Below are 19,473 nucleotides of genomic sequence, written 5' to 3' on the forward strand. Positions count from 1 at the left end.
GACGACTTGCATAATAAATAGGGTGATCAAAATCCTAGTCATCTTTCTAGATTAGCACAAAATCAATCGTGACATAAGATTCATCCACATAAACTTGGAATGGTTTTGTCCAACAAGGTGCCACCAATATTGGTGCTAAAACTAATTTTTGTTTCAATGTTTTGAATGCAATTGTACATTCCTCTGCCCAAATTGGACTGGTCCCATCGATTGGTGGTTTCTTCAAGAAATTTGTCAAGGAAAGGCATATAACTGTGAATAGATAGATAAATTGTCGATAATAATTGACATGACCAACAAATGCTCGAATACCCGTAACAATGTCTGGTTGCTTTAATTCTACTATAATCTTTATTTTATCCGGATCTGTAGCAATGCTTGCCATCGAAACTATATGACCCAACAGTTTACCAGAAGGCATATCAAATTATAATTTTTTTGAATTTAAAGAAATTCCATATTTGGTACATTGATTCAAACATTGATCTAGACATTCTAAATACCTGACTCTCGTACTAAATGTACAGAAATCATTTAGAAATATTTCCATTGAAATTCGTAGATAATCTTGAAATGCTTGCATTATTACCCTTTGAAATGTAGCTGGTGCATTATAAAGCCCAAATGGCATAACCTTATAGGCAAAGGTCCCCCAATCCGTAATAAAAGTAGTTTTTAACTGGTCTTTTTTTATAATTTTAACTTGATTATAACTAGAGAATCCATCAAGAAATGAATAACATTCATGTCCAGCAACAACATCGAATATACTATCCGTGAATGGTAAAAAAAAATAATCCTTCTTGGTAGCCGCATTTAATTTACAAAAATCTTGACAGATACAAACTTTTCCATTCTTTTTTGGTACCATAACAATTAGTAAAACCCATTCACTGAAAGGAATTGGATAGATAAATTCAACCTCCAAGAGTTTATCTACTTCTTCTTTTACCATAAGTGAGTATTTTGGATTAAGTCGATGTTGTCTTTGGCATATTGATATAGTGTTCTCCTCCAATATAATTCCAGTTCCATAGCACTAACATGATTAATATCTCGTCTATTCATCCAATATGTAATCATATGATGAGAATCGTGAATAACATTTGGAGGAACTAAGTACTCTCCTGGTCCCCTACACTCGTACTTCATTCTAGTGTACTCGACAACTTATCTTGTATCAGCATAAATTGGGTCAGATGCACCAATTTCTTCTTCTGTAGACTCATCTTCACAATCCGATGTGAATTTTGAATTGACAAATTGAGTTTCTTCGTGATATTGGAGAGGATACATTTAAAGCACAATTTTATCATTACCTTTTCCAATTGTCAATGTACCATGGCCCCAGTCATTTTAAGCTTTAGTTTAATACCACCATGGTCGCCTCAATAAAATTGGATATGACAGTATAAAGCTTTGCAATCAAAAAATAATATAATTAATTTTGTAAGTAATCTCCGCAATTATTGTATCAATATTTTGTAAATTACCTACAAGTTAAACTCGGCTGGAGTTAGCCATTCTCAAAACCATTGTAGTAGGCAATAAGTGATCCAAATCCAACTCCTCTATTGTAGCAGCATTCATAAGATTTATACTAGATCCTCCATCTATTTGCACTCCCGATACTAATATTCCATCAATTGAGACATCAATTGTTAATGCACCTAGATCAGGATTCAAACTTACTTCTTGGATTTCTTTATTTTGAGATTTGTCATGAATTCATAAGGAATTCAAGATAGTTCGGCACTCAAGTGCTACAGCCAATAGTTGCTTCATAGAGATCGTGGATTGTATGGTGCCCAAATCTTTTAGAATATCATATGGTTTTGTATTAGTGGTAATTCCCAATTTCCATTTCTTCTTCCCAGTCTTAGACATCAACGTAGGTAAATTGGTTTTCTCTATATTAGAAATTGGTAAAGCTATTAGAACTAAATTTAACTGAGCTTGTAAAATTGATTCTTTCAATGGATAAGATTGTTCTCCCAATTGGACTGATATTGGTTCCTTGAAATTCGATGGTCGACCAAATATACTGATAGGATTAAATAGAGAAGTTTGACTCACATCTAATATTGGATTTCTGTTCAAAATTTATATTCGGTTACTTTTGCCTGATAATAGTCCATCGCAATTTACAAGAATTGATTCCTCCAATATTTGAATTAGTCTTTTATTCCTCTATTGATTTCTTGTAAGGATAGCTTGGACTTCTTCCACCTGATGAACTGGTGATTCACGTATCTTGTTATATTTTTCCTCTATAATTTGTATAGTCGATTGTATCTTCTGATCATGATTATTAGGGTTAAATGGAAAATTGCATTGATAATGAAAATGACCCGATTGCTTGCAATTTCCATATATTAGAGTATATTTATCTATAAACCTTGGATTAGGCATTCACTGGCATAATGATTAATTTGCCAACACCGATAGTAACGTAGTGATTTTCGACCCATACCGTTAGGTACACTTGGAGTCTCTACGGGAATATATCTACTAGGCCAATTCCAGGTAGCCATAGTAAATGATCCTAGTTGACTAGTTGCTACTGGTCAAGAATTGTAGTACTGAATTGGTATAATTTGGGAATTACTCCCTTGATTATTTCCACCGTTCTATATATTTTTTCCATAAACCGGATTATAATTAGTATTTTGAAAATTCCCAAAGCCATAATTAGGTCAATTTGGGTGATTACTATTTCAACCATCTATATTTCCAGTTTGTACTTGATTAACATCCCATTGAGTTGGCTGTATTAATGTTTGGTTATAGAATTGTTGTTGCCTTTGTAAATACCAATAGTTTTGGGTAGGGTGCTTTCCTCCACAAAATGTACATTGAACATTTGTTTGTCTGGGTGATGGACATTCCGTATCAAAATGACCTTGTCCTTATAATTACTACACCATACATTAGGTCTTATATTAGAAGGCTTATGTCGTTTCTCCTTATCTGTAGCCAAATTCACGGCCAATTCTTCCATCTTCTTTATTAGATTTAATAACAAGGCTTCATTTGGATCTTTAATAGTCGCATTTGTAAACAACTCCGATTGTTGATAGGTTGGCGATGTAAAATAAGGTGTCATTGTTATTAGCGCTATTGCTTGGAGTGGGGTAGCATTAATTCGTTTTTGTAACATAACATTCTTCATGTTGGAAGTAGCTATTTGTGGATAATTATCCATCGACACATTTCTCGATTATATTTGTTGGCTTCTTGAACTTAGAATCATCGTGGCCTTCTTTGTTAATAATTGGTCATAATGACATTCTTCCCACATCTTTGCTCGTGTCAATGATGCCTCTACCGTAGCTTGTCGAACCTTTTTTACAAACAATTTTAATTCTGGTGGATTCAAACTGTTAATTAATATTGACAATATAAACGCATTTGGCATTTGATTATTTGGCCATTTACGAAGTATATCTGCGACCCGGCCATAATAGGACTCTACTGATTCCCCAATAAATATCTTGCTATTCATCAAACTTTCTCTAAGTCGATCTTCAAATCCAATTGGTCTAAAATGGATTAGGAATGCGTTCCTCAAGGCCTCCCAATTGGAAAATCTACCCACTAGTTGTCGATTATACCATTCAAAAGCTATATCTTTTAAAGTTTTTGGCAACCATCTCAACCAAATGTCTTCAGTTCTACCATTATTAGCCAAGCAGGCTGTCAAAAATTGAGATATATGGTGATCGGAATCAAAATCCAGCCAACCACTAAAAGTAGGTAATAGTGCCATACTTGTAGTTTGGTCTCTTTTTCCTCCATTTGTACTACAATTGGTACTTCTGGCACTCCCGCGGCCATTGGTATTATCACTGGTCTCCTTGCTATTTGAATTTGAATTTTTCTTCTTTTGATTTTATTTGGACCTACAATTCTTTTTTGTCGTTCCCGTAGGAGATTTCTTATGCGTAATCACTCCTATCTTTCTTTTGCTTGTCAATTATTTCTTTGATAATCCTCTTTTTTATGATTATCACTCATAATCTTTCATTCTTCTTTAAAAAATCAATACTGCTTTGAATTATAATTCACATATTTGTAACCCTAAAATTGGTCCTTCTCACATTCTCATTCAACATATAATTCCATCTCTCATACAATCAATTTCTAATATTTTATATTATTATTATTTTTCCGACAGCGGCACCAAAATATTGTTCTCGTTGTGTTCAAGCTTCAATATACCAAAGCAATTGAACTAATAGAGATGGCTTCGAATACGGGAAAAGACTAGTTATATGAATTGGGTCTGTTAGTATCACAATTGACTATACTCTAGCTATCTGAAATCAATTATCAAACTACAAAAGACCAAGGCTTACTACTTCCATCTTAATTCAACACATAATCCATTCTAGGAATATCAATTCAATAATATTTCTATATGCTTATCAGTTCATCTCCCACTTACTCTCTTTGCAGTTTTTATATATATATATATATTCAATTACTGATCTCTAGCTTACTTATTATATTCAGTTTTTCAATTCATCACTCAGAATTCAATATCTTCACTTAATACAACACAATTCGATAATCTTAATTCTCAAGGTCACAGATTTTCTCCAAAATGGTCAGTCCAAAGTCATATTCCATAATATTTTAATCACAATTTCAACAATACTTCTCTCAATTACAATTCTTCATAAGAAAATAATAAAAGCAAAGAAAACAAAGAGATAGCACCAAGCTTATCCTAGCTTACGACTATCACAGTTTGGCCTTGATTTCCCTTTCTCAACCTCTTTATCCTACCAAAAGATGGATCGTTGGCTAGGAGATTCTAAAGGTTATGAACTTTTGAATTCTTAACCATTTGTTCTACTATCAACCTATTGTTACCAACTAAACTGCCTAATCATAAGTCTAATTCTCAAGGTTATCAATAACCAACCAATAACTTACTACAAAATTTATTTACATATTCTACAAGAATCAAGAATCATGTAAAGAATTATTCTTACTCCCTTCATGAGTCTAGATTCTTATTTTCTTCATAAAAACCAAGTTTTCTTAAGTTTTTTAATTAGATCTCCACTTCATTCAAGTAACAAGAGGTTAAAGTGTATTTTAACTATGAAGTAATTGCTTTACAATTTATACTCCTTATATTTATTTAGGGATGTTTTAATTGAAAATACTTAACCATTTAATGTTTCTAACTATAAAGAATTATTTTCAAAGATTTCTCAAATATAATAAAGACCTAATCAAAGAGCATCAAATTTATTAGGAAAATCCATTTTCTATGTATCTTATAACAATATTAGCATTCCAAGTTGTAAGACTTTCTTTTTATATTTTTTCTTATTAAAAATAATTATCCTCCTACTTTAAATTGTTTTTTTATATCAAGTTCAAGTCCTTCAAATTTCACCAAGGCCTTCCAATTTTTCTAATCTATTTGTCAAAGATTCTTTGATAGTTAATCTATCATCTATTATTTATCATTCAAGAGAATTATCTTCAAATTCTATCAATAATATAGCTTCTACTTTATACATTGAGAAAAATGAAGTGGCCTTAGTTATGACCTTGTAAGTTATATGATAAGCCCACAAGGTTGCTAATAATTTTGTATTTCAATCCCTCTTAGAGTCTTATACTATTTTTTTTAGAATATTATTCAAAATTTGATTCACTCTTTTCATATGATTGTTAGTTTGTAGATGATAAAGAGTAGTCATATAATGATTTATTTTGAACCTATTAGAGATCTTCTTAATTATATTATTTAAGAAGTGAGTACTTAGATTACTAATTAAGATTTTGGAACAAAAAAATCAAGTAATAATTTACTCATATATAAAATTAGCTGCATGGATAGTATTATTGGTTTTGATAGCTCTTGGTTTAGCCTATTTTTTTAGATATTTTGTAGCCACTATAATATATTTCATTTTTCTTAAAGAATTGGGATGAACTTCCTCTATATAATCAATTCTTTATTTTTTAAAGAAAATAAAAAATCATAAAATGTAAAAAAGAAGTCCCATATATAAATCATTTTTTACATAATGTTGGCAAGCATCATATTGTTTAGCATAATCATGTGCATCTTAAAACATAGTTGGCCAATAATATCCTACTTTCATTCCCTTTTGAGTTGTCAATCTATCCTAAAAGTATCTCCTATATGTACTATTGTAGCATGCCATTAATATAGCTAGTACTTCATCAATTATTATACATTATTTGAGTAGACCATCTATTCTTAAATAATATAATTTTTTTTTTATAATAGCAAAATAAATGCTATTAATTCTAATCTTACATCATTCATATTTAAACAACCTTTAAAGAAACTATTGAGAATTTAAAAAATTGCAATGTAATTGTATCGAGTAGGATGGATGAAAATGAAAAAAATAAGTTGTCATCAATAGGACTAGGGCTTAATTTTCCTTCTAACCTTGAAAGGTGATTGGCTTGATTATATAATTTTTTGAATTTATATTTCACCTTGTAGTAAAATTCTTCCAATAATAATATTCATCGAGCTATATGACAAGTCAAATTTGCCTTATATATTGAATATTTGATGGCCATATGATCAACAAAAAATACCATAGAATTTCATAGAAATTAATGATAGAATTTCTTCATAGAAAAAAACATGGCTAAGTAATCATTTTTTATAGTACTATAATTTCATTCTACCTTATTTAACTTTTTATTAGCAAACACTGTAAGATAATCTTTATGTCTACTTTTTATCGGTTGTCATAATATAATACTAACTACTATAGATAAAGTGCGAATGGCTTTTTCTCCCCCCACTTAAATTTGATTTAATTAGATTATAACTTAGATTAAAGCCCAATATTAATTAATGTGGAGATGCAAATCATATATAAGATAGAAAAAATAAAATGATATAATAATCAAAATTAATCCAACAATACAAAAAAGTTAATTACACATTTTTATGATTTAATTTTTAGCATTTGTAGTTCATTTAGTTAAGTACCTTCCAAGACTTGTCCCATCAAACTTAAATTCTGAAAATTAAAAAAATAATATAAAAGAAAGAGAAAAAATAAAATAAAATAAAATAAAATTAACACCACACTAAAGTTCTAATCTAGGGCTTTCCATAAGAATATTAAACCATGTGAACCGGAGATATATATAGGAAGTTATCTACGGATGAAGTTTTTATGACCAAACTTCATCCATAATTGAAAATCCTGTAGTAAGTAGCCCTAAATATTTAAGTTCAGCACTAATATGAAATTAAGATTTTTAAGATAAAAGATGAAAGTTGGAAGATTATAAAAATTAAAAATAAATAAATAAATAAATAAATAATAAAGTTATAATTAATAACTAAAAGTTAAGTGAAAATTTTAAAAGTGACAAAAATAAAAGTTAAAGTTTAAAAGTAAAAGTTTAAAGGTTAAGGTTAAAAAGAATAGGAAAAATTTAAAGATCAGATTAATTTTCATATATATATATATAGATATATTATTTTATTTTATTTTATCTTTAAAAGATGAAAATAGATAGAAAGATAAGAATTTAAGATTAATTTTTAGAGTAAGGTAATTTTTTTTTTAAATTATTAAATAAAATTTATTAGTGATAATAAGATGAATGAGTGATAATATAGAAATTTAGGTGCTAAAAAATGTGATTAGAGGGTGATTAGAGAAAGAAAACTTACTTAGAGTATGTCGAGTTGAGGCAGCAGACTCCTTATTGTTCAGAAATTTGCTAAGATTCTTCTACAACTTTTATGCACTTAAATTTTTTTGTGGTTGAACACGACTTAGGATTTTTTCTATATTCTAAATTTCGTAGTAATCCAATGCTTGATGGTTTAGATATGAATTTTCAAAATAATAGGACTTGAGCTACCTAAATAGTAGATCCCTTTCTACTTAAAAATTTACTAGAAATTGGTTAATAATTCAAAGTTCACAAATTTATTTTTTCCTAGAACTATACTTTTTAAAGCTTCTTTTTCAATGAAATTCAGTACAAAGACGTAAGTAAATACTGAAGTATGATTTTTCAAAAACAATTGTTCTAACTCTTGAGGCAGAAGAATTCTTCTCACTTAACAATTTATTTCGAATGTTTTAAAGCTTGGAAGTTAGTGATTCAAACTTTATAGTAAACTATAATTCAAAGCACACTTATTCCAATAATTCACATCAAAGTTGAGGTAGGGATCACCAAGTTATGGATTTTTGAACTTAAAACTTTTGTGCTACCAAGGGTAATAGACCCCTATCTTTTTAAAAATTTTCCAAAAATCCCTCAAAGCTCCAAATCAAGCATGCCTTATGCTGTTACAAAGCTAAGAGTAAGTAGAATCTAGTTACAAAATTTCATGAGAAGAAAATAAAAATAGATTGAGTGAAAAAAAACCGAGGCAATACAAGGTTTAGGGATAAGATTTGCATTCACAAAATGGGGAAAAAATTTTAGCCATGGCTTTACCACAAGAAAAAAAATGGAGAGAGAGAGGGAGCTCAGCCACCCAAGCCCTCTTAACCAGATGGGAGGAGGCCCATAAGTAGTGGATACATCTCCACCATCTAGATCAAAAATTCCTAACCAAGATCAAAGATCAACAGTGATCCTAAACCTAAATCCGATTTCACATTTGAAAATGCATATATCTCAAAAACTAATGCCTTATTGGAAAAAATTAACACCACCAATGTGTCCCAAATACATTTTTATCCTGAAATCGACTATTCACAAGTCCAAATCTAAGTTCTAAATCATTAAAACTAATTAATTTGCTAATCTAATTATAAATTTCAATGAGAATTTTAATTCTATTTATCTTAATTAAGAAATCAACAAGAATTCTTGCCATCAAAGCCTTCATGATTACCATTCTTCAATTTGAACTTCCTTAAGTACAAACTCTTGGCAAATCACAATCCCTAATTTTAATTTGGCCTTGAATTAATATACTTTTGATTTTTTGATTTATTTATTTTTTTCTCCATTCTTCAACTCCAAATAGTGATAAAAATCACTATGAAAAGAAATTCCACCATAAAAATTAGATCAGTTCCATTTTCTAGAAATCATCATTATTTTAACAATTAGACTTTATATTTTTAATCCAGCTAAATTGTAGCATGAAATTTAATCATAAAAAATCTTAAAAATTAAATAGGAAGATAGAGCAATTAGACTTAAGGAATTTTCTAACCATTATCAAATTAGGAATTAACCTTGAGATTGAAAACTAAGATTGTGGATTAATTCAAGATGTAATTTCTAAGATTTAGAAGAAAAATTCTATTAAAATCCTAATTTTAATAGAAAAAGAGGATTTAAACCAAATCAAGAAAAAAAAATCATAGATATTTTAAACTTACTATTTTAGAATTTTTAACAATCACTCAATCTAATGGTTAGAAGTATCTACCTAATTAATAACCTAGAACTATAAATTAAGTCTTAATTAACTAAAAAAAACTAATTTAGATCTATAAATTAATTTTATTATCATTAAAATTAATAAAAATATGTTAAAAATTACAAAAGTAATTATAACTAACCATTAGAGCTATTAATTATATTTATATAAAGCATCATAATAAATATAGAAAAAAATCTCAATTAGGTGGTTTTAAGATGGAATAGGAGCTTAATATTACCTTTATCCAATCAAAGGCTTCTTGACATTCCTTTGTCTACTTAAACTTAACCGATTTTTTTTAAGATTGATAATGGATAAAGTTTTTGTGGCATAGTTGGAAATTAATTCTTTATACTATCTAAGATGTATTAAGATTCTTTTCACTTTTTTAATATTTTTAGGAGGATTCATTTGAGCTATAACCTTTATCTTTTTTGGATCGGATTTTCTTCCCTCTTTAGACACCACACAATCCAACAAGACTTCATTTTGTAGTGCCATATATATTTTGTTGGAATTCAAAGAAATTTTTATTTTTCTACATCTTTGTAAGGTCTCTTCTAAATGTTCTAGATGGTCCTTGGCATTGAATTAGGTGCTAAAGTCATCTATGAACAACTTCATAGATTTTTGTAGTAAATCCAAAAATACAAAAGTCAGGGCTCTTTGAAAGATAGAAGGGGCATTACAAAGCTCAAAAGATATGATCAAAATTATGAAGATACTTCAAAGAGTGGTATAAGCTATTTTATGGCAATCTTTCAAGGCTATGGAAATTTGATTATAACGTGAATAACCATCCATAAACATATAGGTTTCATGATGCACTGTAGAATGGGTAGGATATTTTTTGTTTTATAATACATAGTATGTAGAGTTAAGAGAAGCTAGTAAACTGATGAATGGATAGTTTAGAAGGCACGAGGAATGATGTAGTCAGAAAAAGTAGTTATTGTCAATTGTGTAGTGGTTGACATTTTGAAAAAAGCATAAGTAGTTTGAAGAAGAAGTAGATAGGGCGAGACTGTGATAGTCATGAGCCAGGGTAAGCTTGGTGCTATCTCTTTGTTTCTTTGTTTTCTTTGTACAAGAAGAGTTATGGATAGAATTTGAATAATGTGAAGTAAAATTCTAGAATGAAAGAAAGATTTGATTTAGATGATGTCAAATGAAAAATTAAATTTATTGTGTCCTGAATTATAAGTGAAGGATTGAAAAGTTGATAATGGAAGATGTTTGTGAAGTATGGATATAACTAAGAGAATTATAATGCATTAATTTTTGAGAGTTGAGAATGTGCCAAGAAGAAGTCTATATAGTCTAGAATTATATGAAGCAGATTATTGAGAATGACAATTAGTTTTGAAGAATTCCAGTGATTGAATAGAGAATGTTTTACATAGTCTTTTAAGATAGTACGATATTACCTATTGTTATCATAAGTTAGGAGAAGAGAAGAGACAATGAATCCATAATATAGAATTATAGATTGCAATGTTTTATTTGATAGAATGTGAGAGACATTATAGCTTTTTTGGTTGTTTTAGTTGATTAAGAGATAATTAATTGTGTGACCCTGACATAAAAAGTCATGCAAATAGTCTTTTTCCATGTTTGAATCCTCCTATACATGTTTATTTTGATTAGATTAGTTTAGAGTTAGTAAAAAAATAATTACACATACTATTTTATTTAAAATACTATTAATAAAAAAATAGAAAATGATCTTTTTAAGTATGTTTGTTGAATTTTCTATAATCTATGTACATTCTTTATTTCTATTTTTTTTTTTTTACAAGACCAATAAGAGAGATTCGATTTGTTATTTCCACTCATTTAAAAAAACCAACTTATAATAATTTTTCTATTTTTTTTTTATAATCATTTGGATAGTGGAATTCATATGCTTTTTTTTGTTTAATTTCCTTGGCATCAAGAATAAGGAAAATATAACATTAAACTACTTTAAGTGGTATATCCTTCAAATTTTTGTATAATCATGTTAAAATATTTCAATATTTCATGATCAAATCATAATATCTAGACATCTCTTCTTCATTTAAATAAGTTTATATTTTAATATTTTTGAATTATTTCTTTTATGAGATACATCTATGAGTTTTTATTTGGATTCTCATATTAGAAATTATACTAAAGAGTTTTTATATCAATCACTACATATAGAAAAATAATTGACAAGTCTAATGCCAACCAAATTTTTTGATGAAGGATTTTGAAATCTAAGAAATGTGTCAAAGTTGTCATTTTAAGAACTTTAATTTGTTCTTCTAATGTTCCATATACATTAATGATAAGAACTTGGTTTTTCTTAACTTTTGTAATTTCTTTTCAAGGACAAAAATTTGATGAAAGTAAATAAATAAGTGAGACTTTCTCCAAGAAGTATAACAAAATGAAAATAAGAAAGTAGGTATATTAAAAAAAAAAACTGAAATAGCTATTGCCAAAAGATAAGGAAACTAAAGACTTTTGAAACTAGACTAGAAATAAATAAAAAAATTTGATAAGAATAAAGAAGGCTTCACCCTTGCTTCTATATATACTATATACTTAGGAGCTACATGACAATGTTCTTTAGGACCTCTAAAATGTATTGACTTTGCACAACGCATATTTTAACTTTTTAGGCAAGTTTTTCATATAGATACCATATAGTTGCTTGTTTTGCAAGCTACCAATATGTGTGGTATGTGGTAAACTTTTTGATTAAGTTTTTAATCCGTCAATAAATTACTAACACATGTAAAATCAAAGAAATGTTTATGCAACTTTTAGAAAGTATTCTTAGAAGGTTTTATGAAATTAATATATTTTTACATACATCTACCTATTTATATTATGTAAATAAGAATTATAATAAATACATATCCATGACATTATCTTTCCTTCTAAGAATGAATTTTATAGAGAGCAATGATCATATATTGAGAAAGTCTAAGATGCAACGAATTATATTTGCTATGTATTCTAATCTTTATTTTCTTTGAAGATAGTTGATAGGTCTTCTCAGCTATTAGTAATATTATAATCCAAGGTGAGAAAACCACCTTATTATTTGATCATTGTTGAGACCTTGGTAACTTCTTACAAACAAAACATTTATAATACCATCAAAAGTTATTTCGACCTCCAATAAAATGATTAAACATTGAGACTCTCTTCCTAGGTTTTTAATACCAAATATATTATATCTTGCCATCTATTGAAAGATAAATATGTTATTTTTGAAGGTCTTCATTTCTATTATATTATCTTGAATTCTACAATTATATAGAAACTATAAATAAAGATAGAAGGTAGAATATAATCTTTCATAAATTATGTTTCTTTTATAGCAAATTTTTACTATCTTTCATCTTGATTTTAATGGATGTGATTAATAAAAAAATTTGATCTTCTCTATTATATTTGCAAGATTTTTTTTTAGCTTTCATATGTATTTTTTTATTATTATATCCATCCTAATGAATAAGATATTTTAATCTAAATTGCTGTTGCCTTGAATCTAAGACTTTTTCTATCTCAAATTCTTCATTATTATCTACTTCTATAAGAGGTGGTGGTATTTGTCTTCTTCTTGGGATATTCATTGTCTTGTATGGCTCCAAAAGAGATATGTTATCATATTGTAGTTTGGCTACCATATGAAAATAATATATATTTATATTTAATAAATAATTTACTATATAATGTAATAAGAGCTATATTATTAGATTTTAGTTAGTTACAAAATATGATTAGATTACTACTTTGAAGTGGTTAGTTTTAAAAGGCTATTATTGAGTTTGATTTTATGTTGATAATAGTTTTTATACATTTAGAGCCACGTTTATTAAACATTGGTGACTTTTGAAATCTTATTGTATTTCTTTTATTTGATGTTTAGGACATGTATTATACAAAAAATATTGGAAAAAAAATTAGAAAAAGATTTTAGTATAAAAAGAATAATTAGATTAACCATATGGATGAATGGAGATGAATGATAAAAATCTATATTTTTATTGGCCAAAATTCATATCTAATGGACTTTAAGGAGGCCACTTGAGGCCTTATTAGGAATTAAGGTTACTTTTTTGAAGCTATTTGAGCTTAGATGGCTAGATTAAAGAAGTTTAAGATTTTAGCTATGATTTTGGTGTAAATATTGAGTGATTTGGATTTATTATGAAAGAGATATATGAGCTCAAAGTTAAGGTATTGATTTTGTACCTTCTATCACTCTTTTAGACATAACACACGTGTATAAAAAAAAATGAAGAATCGGCAATTAAGATTGAAGAGAGTACTGTTTTGGCTACACTTTTTACATATTTTTTGATAAAATCTAAGGTAGCATAAAGGAGATATAGGAAGTTGAAGTTAGTACTTATAATCTAAAGGTAGTAAGTAATTTGATTTACTAGTGGTTGTATTTTGAGTAATATCTTGAGCAATTTGACAAGATTTTAATTAAAATTTTCTAAATATATTTATTATCATGTTATTAAATTTTATACACAAATTTTGTCACATTTAAATTTTGGATTTTTAAGATATGAATAAAATAGTACTTAGGTGCTTATAAATTAGGATTTAAAGTACCTGCTAGGATTTCTAAGATGCTAAATGATTTATAATAGATATATAGTTTATTTTTCTTATAAAAAAAATTCAAGAATAAAATTTATATAATCTAAAAATTAGAAAAATATTAAACTGTTGGAACAAGAGATATGAATTTATAAAATTTGAAGAAAAAAAATCCTATGAGAGAAAAATATTTTGAAAGGATTTTGCTACAATTTGGACATTTTATGCAACATAAAGGGGATTTTGGGAGCCAAGACTTTATATACATATTAAAAATAGAGATATAGAGCTATAGCAAAATTATGGTATAAAGATGGATTTTTGTAAAGAGATTATGGGTTTTTTTTAAGCTTATTGGAAATCAAGCTTACCGGTGAATGATTTAGTTATGACTTGGTATATTAAAGGATATTAGAACATTTCTAAATGCTTTAGGAAGCTTTATATATAAATCTTTTTAAATATAATTTTTTTATTAATAGAATATTTTTATAATTTTATGCCAAGTCAAATTAAGGTTACTCTTTGTAATATTAGGAATTAAGGTTACTCTTTGTGATTTTATGTTTTTCAAATGTAAATCATATAGCAAGGATCTATGGTTAGTCCTAACAACCATTGGCTTCCTCAATAGTTAGTATTGCCACACTTTTATAGTATGTATAATTGCTTATTGCTCTCGATTACGTGTAGAGTAATTGGGCTTTGTCCTTTGCCCACACGTAGAAAAACTTGCCTTATAAGTCAAGGCATGTGTCCTACAAAGTCAACACATATTGGAGGTCCTATAGAACGTCGCCACGTAGCCCCTAGTTAGATAGTATACATAGAGACAAGAGTGAAGGCTTCTTCAGTCTTGTCAACTCCTTTCTTGCTTCTAGTCCAGGTTCAAGAGTCTTTAGTTTCTTGTCTTGTGGCAATAGCCATTCCAGTTTCCTTTTAATATATCTACTTGTTTATATTTTGACTTGTTATATCGAGATAGCTTTTTGGTGTATATTTTCCCTCATCGAGTCTTTGTCCTTGACAGTGGCATAATACTTCTCGTAGATGTTGTTCATGCTCCTTAGGGATTTTATTATATTTGACGATATCATCAATAAAAAAAACTATATATTTATCCAAAAATTCTCAAAATAATCTATTCATGTCATTGATGAAAGAAGCTAGAGCATTTATGAGGCCAAAAGGTATAACAAGTAATTTGAAATGTCTATAATGCATACAAAATGCTGTCTTTTCTTTATTCTCTCTTGCAATAGGTATTTTCCAATAGCCACTTTAAAGATCTAATTTGCTTAAGATAATTACACCTTAAAGTTGATCAACAAGGTCATCCATGCATAAAAGTGGATATGCATTTTTAATAGTCTAATTATTGAAGCTTAAATAGTTGATGCAAAGTCAAAGTCCACTATCCTTCTTAGGTGCAAAGAATACAAGTACTTCCTATGGTGATATATTTTTTCAAATGAGGCCTTTTTCTAAGAGTTTATCTAATATCTTTTATAATTCTTCAAGTTTATTTGATTCTAGGAAAATAAATTGGCCGACTTGTTGATTTGGCTCCATGCAATAGTTCTATTTGAAAGGGGGCACTTCAATCAAAAAGCATGCTACTAGGTAGGTTGCTTGGAAAGATATCTCGATATTTTCATATGAGTTGCTCTACTCATTTTATTCCTTTGGTTGTCTTTTCTACTACTAATGCAAGATTTGAAACGACCATATATATATATCAATTTTTTATGTTGTATTTGCTTCTTCATAAAGGTAATCCCTACGAGTAAGTATTTAATTGTAGATTATTTTTCTTCTTCACTCAATGTGGACGTACAAAGAATTATCTTACATCTACACTCTTTGAAGGAGGTTTTTCTTGCTACCTAATCAACTTACTTATTTTCTACCTCTAGCCATAGCATACCAAGAATAATATCATATTTTAGCTTTCCTATTTTGAATCTCTCTCTTAAGATGTAAGTGCCAATTAACTTCAAGGTTTCTTCTTTACACATCTCACTCAATATATTCTTTTGGTAATTTACAAGGTATATACTTCCTCCCTTGATTTCTTTAATTTTAATCCTACATTGGTTGAAAATTTTAGTTAAGATGTAATTTTTTGTAGAACCACAATCCACAAGCACTTGACATGGCTGTCCTCTTAGTAGTCTTATTAGATCCACCAATGGATTCTTCTTAAAGTTGACTAAGGCCATACCATTTGTCTTTGAGAAATAGTAGTTATTCGAAGTACTGGCCTTTGGTGCATTTACTAAAGAACTATCATAGGCATACATAGATATTCTACTAAATAATTATATGATTAGATAGGAATAGGTAAAAATAGATAAAAGTAGGTTAATTTTATAAGACCTTTTAGAAAAGCTTTCTAAAAGCTTTATAGATACTACTTGACTTTATATTTGTTTGTAGTTGATTAATAGGTTAGAAACTTAGTCAACAAGTTAATCACATGTTTATAGCTTCTAAAACAAGCTAACTGTATGGTGTACATATAGAAAACTTCCTTTATAAGTTAAGATACGTGTCTTACAAAGTCAACATGTTTTGGAGGTCCTATAGGACATCACCACGTGGCTCTTAATTAAGAGTGTGTATGGAGGTGGGGGCGAAGCCTTCTTTACTCTTGTCAATATCTTTCTACTTTTTAGTCCTATTTTAAGACTTTCTATTCTTTTTTTAAAAAAAATAGTCATTCTAGTTCAATATTACATCACCTTTTGAATGAATTTCTAGTTCTCTTTAGTGATATAAGAATGTATTGAAGATTTTCTTTCTTCAAGATTCACTTCCTTGACAAAAGTCTTATTTCCCTATTCTATCTCATTATCAACTTGATGAATTTCGAGACTAAGAATCTACCTTATTTTGTTGTTGCTTGAATTTTGAAGTTTTGAACAACCTCCAATTTAATAGTCTAGTTCTTAATAATAAAAATACAATCCCTTTTGCACCAATATTTGTGACATCAATGATCCTTATAAAGCATCAATCTCCATTGGCATTGGTTGTTGTGCCATAGGATTAAATAGTTGCATAGAACTTTGTGCTATAGGTCGTGCTCTATAATTTTTGAAATCTATAGCATTGACCATCTCTACAATCCTAATTGCTTCTTCAAAGGTTTTTTGATCCCTTAGCTCCACCTCATGCTAGACCCTAGGTTTCAAACCTCATTGAAATTAATCCATCATCTCCCCCTCTAAAATATTATTAATTAAGAAATATAAGAATTTAGATTAAGAGACATAATCTTGTATCAACCTAGATTGTATAAGATTTATCAACTCATCAAGTGATACCTTTTCTACATTGATGGACCAAAATTGATTTATAAAGTGAGTCTCAAACTCCTCCCAATTACAAAATAAACCTTGAGCTTGATAGCTTTGAAGTCAATGTTGCTACCAAATAGTTGTTGTATCTCTCAAATAGTTGGTTGCATATATAATTTATTTAGTAGTATTTGCCATAGATAGGTGGAGATATTATCACATATTGAAGAGCCACTGACATACATCTTCTTGCTTTGAAGTCTCAAAGTATGTATTAGGCTTACTCAATTTCAGCTTAGCAGATGTTGACTTCTTTATCTTAAAGGCTTCTATTTTTCTTTACAAATTAACTATTGGCTTAAGAGGTGTTGTATTTGAGTCTCCATTTGGGATTGATTTGCCATATCTTCTATGATGTAATTCTTGGCTGGATTCCACTATTGTAATGTCTTCTCATCTTTTGATTGATTTTTTGAGAGTAGCTCATAGTAGCCTCAATATAATGCTCACTGTGACCACAATAACTTACTTCAAACTAGATGATGACTATTGACAAACTACCAAAGAATAATCTAATACTCACTTTAATACTAATGAAACAAGACCAATCTATCTTGAGAATCTAAGATCCTTCTAATCCATAGCAACATAAAACCTCATCACAAAATAGGACAAAATGAATTAGAATAAAAGTGAAGAGAACTAAATAAAATAGGATACAAAAGACAAAACTGAGTATATAGAAATAAAATAGAACTGAATTGAACAAGAAGATATAAAATCAAATTTTTCTAAGAAAAAAGCTTTAAAGCTATACTTGATAAAATGTCCAAAAGACCATAGCTAGTCCTATTTATACTTTTTTTTACTACCCTAGACTTTCTAAAATATTCTTAGATGATGGATTATACTTAGATAATTACCCTAAATTATTTTTAGAAGATTTCATAGAAGGCTTCATCTAAATAATCACCTTGAGCTCTTTCTAAAATGTTCTACAATGGATCCTATTCTAAAAGCTTCCATAACTTCTCAAATATGGTTTCAACTATCTATTTTTATATATCAATAATACAAATATCTTATCTATATCATATTATACTTACTCTTTGATATTCTTTTTTTATTATTTTTTCCAAATATGGCTATAAATACTTCTAGAAATAGACTCAAATCATAAAGAAATCATGAATCTTTTTCCATTAAAGATATAAATTAAGAAAGAGCACTTCGTAATAAAAGTGCACCTATGAATTAGATTTAAATAAATCCATTGGAGTATAAGAAAGAATGCAATGTTAGATAAAACTTGATTTCTTGTAAAAATCCTCAAAATTTTCATCTTGTTCTATCAAACTTCTTAGGCATACTAATCCTTATCCTCGTCATACTTGTAGAAGAAAAACTCCATAGATTTGGTTGTGAGGTCTATCTACTTGCTTCCTTCAATTGCACAATTTCTTATTGCAGACTTTGAACTACTTCCATTGGTATAGGAATAGTACCTCTATAATTCACATTAAAAATACATGAGATTTTTATTCTTAAATTGTTGACAAGCTCATGAAGATCTGAAATAGTTGCAAATTTATTTTTACTTACACTAAGAGTAGCATTCATAATCTTTCTCTCTATAGACAATTCAAATAAGTGAAAAAAATTAAATTAGAGGAGGATAATCTACAACCTCTAATATCAAATGAAAATTTTTACAAAGAGAGATGATCCACTTTCTTTAAAAAAAAGATCACTATTAAAAAATAAGATTGTTTGTTTAAAGGTTGATAGTCCACAATCTTCAAAATATAACAATAGAATGGAGTAATCTACTAACTTCTAAAAAAAGATAGAAATAATAAGTTATCACTCCTATCAAAGTATCAAGGACATGAACCTTGAAGAAAGAAATCTACAAGAGTCTTGTGATACTAAAAAGAATTAAAAAGTCATTCAAAGATGATATATTATTGAACTAGAATGACTATTTCTAAAAACAAGAATATCAAAAAGACTTGAAACAAGTCTAAGGACTAAAAAGGCATTAATAAGAGTGAAGAAGGCTTCACTCTTGTCTCTATATATAATTAAAACTTTCTCTTAATTAAAAGCTATGTAGCAATGTCCTATAAGACCTTCAAAACATATTGACTT

Source organism: Physcomitrium patens, chromosome 7, assembly GCF_059467195.1.
Source record: "Physcomitrium patens ecotype Gransden chromosome 7, ASM5946719v1, whole genome shotgun sequence".
Taxonomy (NCBI): Eukaryota; Viridiplantae; Streptophyta; class Bryopsida; order Funariales; family Funariaceae; genus Physcomitrium; species Physcomitrium patens.